Source organism: Chlorocebus sabaeus, chromosome 9, assembly GCF_047675955.1.
Source record: "Chlorocebus sabaeus isolate Y175 chromosome 9, mChlSab1.0.hap1, whole genome shotgun sequence".
Classification (NCBI taxonomy): domain Eukaryota; kingdom Metazoa; phylum Chordata; class Mammalia; order Primates; family Cercopithecidae; genus Chlorocebus; species Chlorocebus sabaeus.
Window position 1 is genome coordinate 77,514,628 of NC_132912.1, and position 6,957 is coordinate 77,521,584.

General features: G+C 44.8%; 1 non-coding gene across 1 annotated transcript; it reads right to left on the bottom strand.

Annotated features, from left to right (window-relative positions):
• Positions 1 to 1,464: 1,464 nt before the first annotated feature.
• Positions 1,465 to 1,572, bottom strand: LOC119628157 (U6 spliceosomal RNA). The gene has a single exon (XR_005244469.1). It is a non-coding gene; the product is annotated as a U6 spliceosomal RNA (small nuclear RNA).
• Between the last annotated feature and the right edge of the window lie 5,385 nt (positions 1,573 to 6,957).

A 6,957-nucleotide genomic window follows, 5' to 3' on the forward strand; every position in this document is an offset into this window, starting at 1 on the left:
AAATTCTCAAATATTTCTGACTGACTCGGAGTTTTGGGCAAAATCTTGTGGACTGTAGTTGAAAAAGCATAGCCCTCGGAGTCCGATGAAACTGGGCGTGCAGCCTACTTCGCTTAATGTCTTGAAACGACAGTTGTTGTTGCTTTTTATTTCTTTCTTTTTCTTTTCCTTTTTTTTTTTTCTTTTTTTTTTTTTTGATTGAGATGGGTTTCACTCTTGTCACCCAGGCTGGAGTGCAATGGCACACTTTTGGCTCACTGCAACCTCCGCCTCCTGGGTTCATGCGATTCTCCTGCCTCAGCTTCCCGAGTAGCTGACATTACAGGTGCCCACCACCAAGCCCAGCTAATTTTTTGTATTTCTAGTAGAGATGGGCTTTCGCCATGTTGGCCAGGCTGGTCTCAAACTCCTGACCTCAGGTGATCCACCCGCCTCGGCCTCCCAAAGTGCTGAGATTACAGGTGTGAGCCATCGTGCCTAGCCTGTTGCTTTTTATTTCTAAAAGAGGGATGAAAACAGCTAGCTGATAAGGCTGTGAATATCTTCACTTGCATGACTCACATATCTACAACTCAATGTACTGTATTGAACACTGAGTTTACCATCCGGCCCTCCCCCTGACCATCTGCTTTTTTGTTTCTTATCTCAGGGCATGTCACTAACTGCCCAACCACTGGCTCAACTCAGAAACCTAAGCATCATCCTTAGTTTATTTCTTATTTTCCAGTCCTTTAGCAAGTCCTACCAATTCTAGGTTCTGAAGATTTCTCAATTCTGTATACTTCTCTCTATTCCCATCCTACCTATTTTATTATTAAAAACCTAACTTTAAATAAAAACACTATTTCCAGTGTTACTTTTTTTCACTTCACTCTCCACACTAAAGCCAAAGTGATCAATGTAGACATGGTTCTATCAGTCTCTTGCTTACAGAGTTCCACTGGCTTCCTATTGCCCTGAGTCAAAGCCCCAATTCTATCATGACTTCCAAGGCCTTCCAAGGTTCTCTGTTGACCTCTCTGGAATTATCTAGAAAATACTTTTGGTTTTGGACAGGTGCGGAGGCTCATGCCTGTAATCCCAGCAGTTTGGGAGGCCGAGGCAGGCAGATCACCTGAGGTCAGGAGTTCAGGACCAGTCTGGCCAACATGGCGAAACCCTGTCTCTACTAAAAATACAAAAATTAGCCAGGTGTGATGGTGGGCGCCTGTAATCCCAGTTACTGGGGAAGCTGAGGTGCGAGAATCACTTGAACCTGGGAGATGGAGGTTGCAGTGAGCCGAGATTGCGCCACTGCACTCCAGCCTGGGTGACAGAGTGAGACTCCATCTCAGAAAAATAAATAAATAAATAAATAAATAATACTTTTGGTTTTCTGATGTGTCATACTTTCTTGTTCTCTGGCTTTTGACCAGCCTTTACTTGCAGTCTGACGCACTCTTTTCTCCACTCTTTATTTTTATCTTTAAATGTAATTGTTTCACAAATTTGCATGTCATCCTTGCACAGGGGCCATGCTAATTTGCTCTATATCATTCCAATTTTTAGTACATATGCTGCTGAAGTGAGCACCTTTTCCCCACTCTTTTTTAATTTTAATTTTTTTTTTTTTTTTGGAGATAGAGCCTAGCTCTGTCACCCAGGTGGGAGTGCAGTGGTGCAATTTCAGCTCACTGCAACCTCCACCTCTGGGGTTCAAGCGATTCTCCTGCTTCAGCTTCCTGAGTAACTGGGATTACAGGTGCCTGCCACCACGCCCAGCTAATTTTTGTATTTTTAGTGGAGACGGGGTTTCACTGTGTTGGCCAGGCTGGTCTCAAACTCCTGACCTCGTGATCTGACTTCCTCAGTCTCCTACAGTGCTGGGATTACAAGTGTGAGCCACTGTGCCTGGTCCTTTAATTTTAATTTTAATTTTAATTTAGAAACGGGGGTCTCACTATGTTGACCAAGCTGGTCTTGGACTCCTGGCCTCAAGCGATCCTCTCATCTCAGCCTCCCAAAGTACTGGGATTATAGGCATAAGCCTCCACACCCACCATTCCCCACTCTTTACCTGGCTAATTCCATGCAAATTCAAACCTTACCTTGGATGAGATTTCTTTCTGGAAACCTAACCTGTTAATGGATTGAATTATGGTCTCCCAAAATTAACAGGTTTAAGTCCTAACTACTAATATGACTATATATGGAGATGGAGTTTTTAAAGAGATACTTAAGTGAGGTCATAAGGGTGGGGTCCTAATCTGATAGAGGTGATGTAATTGTAAGAAGAGGTAGAGAGGCTAGGCAAGGTGGCTCAATCCTGTAATCCCAGCACTCCCACTTCAGTGGATCACCTGAGGTCAGGAGTTCAAGACCAGCCTGGCCAACATGGAAACCCCGTCTCTACTAAAAATACAAAAATTAGCCAGGCGTGGTGGCAGGTGCCTCTAATCCTAGCTACTCGGGAGGCTGAGGCAGGAGAATTGCTTGAACTCAGGAGGCAGCGGTTGTAGAGTGGTGTGATCTCACACCACTGCACTCCAGCCTGGGAGACATAGTAAGACCCTGTCTCAACAACAATAACAACAACAACAAAAAAACTGGTAGAGACACCAGGGGTATGTCTGCACAGTAATCACCCTATGAGTTCTTCTTGCCCGTAGCAAAGACAAAACTAATTCACTGAGAACATGCTATTGCAGTGAAGAAAGAGTTTAATCAACATCAGGCTGGCCATGCAGGACATACAGTATTACTCAAATCAGTCTCCCCAAAGGCTCAGAGGTTAGGGTTTTTATGGACAATTTGGTGGGGGGTAGGGGGTTCTAGGGAAAGGGTGCTGCTGATTGGTTGGGGATGAAATCACAGGTGTGTGGAAAATAGTCTTTATGTGCTGAGTCTGCCAGTGGGACCACAGGACCAGTTGAGTCATTAGTCATGAGTCCAGGTGGAGTCAGTATGGAAAACATCTCAGAAAACCAGTCTTAGGTTCTACAATAGTGATGTTATCTATAGGAGCAATCGGGGAAGTCATAAGTCTTGTGACCTTATACCACATGGTGGTACCTCTGAGCAGTAAGGGATTATAGGAACTACACTTACATTTTAGCAAAATTCATGTCATTCCCTTAATCCTAATCTTGTGGCCTTTCCTTAATCTTACAAAAGCAGTTTCAGGCCCTGAACAGGGATTGGATTCATTTTAGGGACTATTGTCATCCTTGCTTCAAAGTTAAACTAAATTGCTCCCAAAGAGAGCTTGGTCTGTGCCCAGGAATGACCAAGGATAGCTTGGAGGTCAGAAGCAAGATGAAGTCAGCGTTGTCAGATTTCTCTTACTATCTTAATTTTGCAAAGGTGGTTTCACAGAGAAGGCCATGTGAGGAGACAGTGAGAAAGCAGCTGTCTGCAAGGCAAAAAGAAAGACCTCAGGAGAAACCAGCCTTGCCAGCACCCGGTCTCCAACTTTCAACCTTTAGAACTGTGAGAAAATAAAGTTTTGTTTTTTAAGCCGCCTAGTCTGTGTTATTTTGTTATGGTTGCCTTCGCACACTAACACACAATCTTTTGAGGCGGAGTTTTGCTCTCGTCACCCAGGCTGGAGTGCAGTGGTGTGATCTCGGCTCACTGTAACCTCCACCTCCCGGGTTCAAGTGATTCTCCTGCCTCAGTCTCCAGAGTAGCTGGGATTACAGGTGAGCGCCACCATGCCCAGCTAATTTTTGTATTTTTAGTAGAGATGGGGTTTTGCCATGTTGGCCAAGCTGGTCTCAAACTTCTGACCTAAGGTGGTCCGCCTGCCACAGCCTTCCAGAGTGCTGGGATTACAGGTGTGAGCCACTGCGCCCAGCCCCTAACACATAATCTTTCCTGTCTTCTCATAGTGTGCCTTAGAACTTTTACCACATGATATTGTAGTTATCTGTTTTGTTCTTTATGTCCTCCTTTTAGACTGGAAACCATCCAAGAGCAGGGATTTGTCTAGCTTCTTCACCACCATAACCCTAGCACTTGCAAAGTAGCTAGCACATTGTAAAGAAAAAAAACAAACTGTTTTTCTCTCTACACATCTGACACAAAACACTTTTGTGAAGAGATGTGTGGGTTTTCTGCCACACACCAAGCAATTCTCCAGCAGATGCCAACTGGGTGTCCTGTAATTCAATTCCATTCTGACACTGTCTACCTGGAGATTGGGTCAGATCCCACAGGTTAAGGGTTCAGTCCCAAAAGGCTGCCCTGCTTCAGGCACTAGTCCTAAGTCCCAGGTTTTGTCTTGTGTTTCTGGTTGGCTGATTACAAATTGGGTTCCCACAACCCTCCTTCCCCAGGATCTGGTTTAATAGTTTATATCATAAAGAATATAGGTCTGGGTACAGTGGCTCATGCTTGTAATCCCAGACTTTGAGAGATCAAGGCAGGCGGATCTCTTGAGGCCAGGAATTTGAGATCAGCCCGGCCAACGTGGTAAAACCCTGTCTCTACTAAAAATACAAAAAGTAGTTGGGTATGATGGCACGCATATGTAATCCCAGCTACTCAGGAGGCTGAGGCAGGAGAATCGCTTGAACCTGGGAGGCAGAGATTGCAGTGAACCAAGATAACACCACTGCACTCCAGTCTGGGCAACAGAGTGAGACTCTGTTTCAAAAAAAAAAAAAAAAAGAAAAAGAAAAAAAGAAAAAATAGATAAATGATACAGATGAACAGCAAGATGAAAAGATGCATAGGGTATGATATGGGGAGGGATAGAGACACCCTCCTTGTGTAACCACACAAGGGGTTTGTTCACCTTGCACACTGCCTAGACAGAGCCTATTCATCAAGACAGGGGAATTGCAATAGACAAAGAGTAATTCATGCAGAGCTGGCTGTGCAGAATACCAGGGTTTTATTATTACTCAAATCTCTCTGAGCATTCGGGGATCAGAGTTTTTAAAGACAAGTTGGTGGGTGAGGGGAAGCCAGTGAGCCAAGAGTGCTGATTGGTCAGGGAAGAAATCATATGGAGTCCAAGCTGTCTTCTTGCACTGAGTCAGTTCCCGGGTGGGGGCCACAAGATCAGATGAGCCAGTTTGTCCATCTGGGTGGTGCCAGCTGATCCATCAAGTGCGGGGTCTGCAAAATATCTCAAGCACTGATCTTAGGAGCAGTTTAGGGAGGGTCAGAATCTTGTAGCCTCCAGCTGCATGACTCCCAAACCGTAATTTCTAATCTTGTGGCTAATATTAGTCCTGCAAAGAGGCAGTCTAGTCCCTAGGCAAAAAGGTGGTCTGTTTTGGGAAAGTGCTGTTATTGTCTTTGTTTTAAACTATAAACTGAGTTTCTCCCAAAGTTAGTTTAACCTATGCCCAGGAATGAAAAAGGACCTCTTGGAGGGTAGAAGCAAGTTTGAGTCGATTACATTAGATCTCTTTTACTGCCTCAGTCATAGTTTTGCAAAGGCAGTTTCACTATTACTCAGGAAATTCCAAGAGTTTTAGGAACTCTGTCATAGGAACCCGGGACAAAGACCAAATGTATTTCTTATGCCACATACATTATGGGCACTCAATTAATATTTTTGAAAATAATAAATAAATTAGTGAAGTAGCACATGTGAATGTCCTACTATAGTTCTCAGTACATATCAATAGTAAGTGTAACCAGGCTCAATGGCTCACGCCTGTAATCCCAATCCCAGAATTTTGGGAGGCTGAGGCGGGTGGATCACTGAGATCAGGAGTTCAATACAGGACTGGCCAACATGGTGGAACCCCGTCTCCACTAAAAATACAAAAATTATCCAGCCATGATGGTGGGCACCTGTAATCCCAGCTACTCGGCAGGCTGAGGCAGGAGCATCGCTTGAATCCGGGAGCTGGAGGTTGCAGTGAGCTGAGATCATGCCATTGTACTCCAGCCTGGGCAACAAGAGCAAAACTCTGTCTCAAAAAACAAAAAATAAAACAGTAAGTGTGAGATCACTTTTTTTGTTTTTGAGACAGGATCTCACTCCGTTGCCCAGGCTGTAGTGCAGTGGCATGACCACATGCCCAGATGGTTTTTAAGTTTTTTGTAGGGATGAGGTCTTTCTCCTGTTTCTGATTGCTTTTGCCTGTCACCAGCTCCCTCTCTGACCCAGTAAATGTAGTTGCAGCTTGATATCGCTGTGTTGCCCAGGCTGGAGTGCAGTGGCACAATCTTAGCTCACTGCAACTTCTGCCTCCGGGGTTCAAGCGATTCTCCTGCCTCAGCTTCCAGAGTAACTGGAAATATAGGGGCCCGACACCATGCCTGGCTAATTTTTATATTTTTAGTAGAGATGGGGTTTCACCGTATTGTCCAAGCTGGTCTTGAACTCCAGACCTCAAGTGATCCTCCTACCTTGTCCTCCCAAAGTTTTAAGATTACAAGGATAAGCCACCTTGCCTGGCCCCCAACTCCATCTTCCCTCTAACTTGCAAGCTGTCTCTGTTCATTCCTGGGTGTAGGGTGAACTAACTTTGGGAGGAACTTAGTTTATAGTTTATTATTATTATTATTATTAGAGACAGAGTTTTGCTCTTGTTGCCCAGGCTGGAATGCAATGGCGTGATCTCAGCTCACTGCAACCTCTGCCTCGTGGGTTCAAGGGATTCTCCTGCCTCAGCCTCCCAAGTAACTGGGATTACAGGCATGCACCACCACACCTGGCAATTTTTTATTTTTAGTAGAGACAGGGTTTCACCATGTTGGCCAGACTGGTCTCGAAATCCTGACCTCAGGTGATCCACCCGCCTCTGTCTCCCAAAGTTCTGGGATTACAGGTGTGAGCCACCACGCCCGGCCAATGATTTATAGTTTAAAACAAAGGCCCTTTCCCAAAACAAACCCTTTTCTTGCCTGGGGACTAGACGGCCTTTGGAGGACTAACAAATTAGCCAAAAGATTAAAAATTATGGTTTAGGAGTCATGCAGCTGGAGGCTACAAGATTCTGACCCTCCCAAATT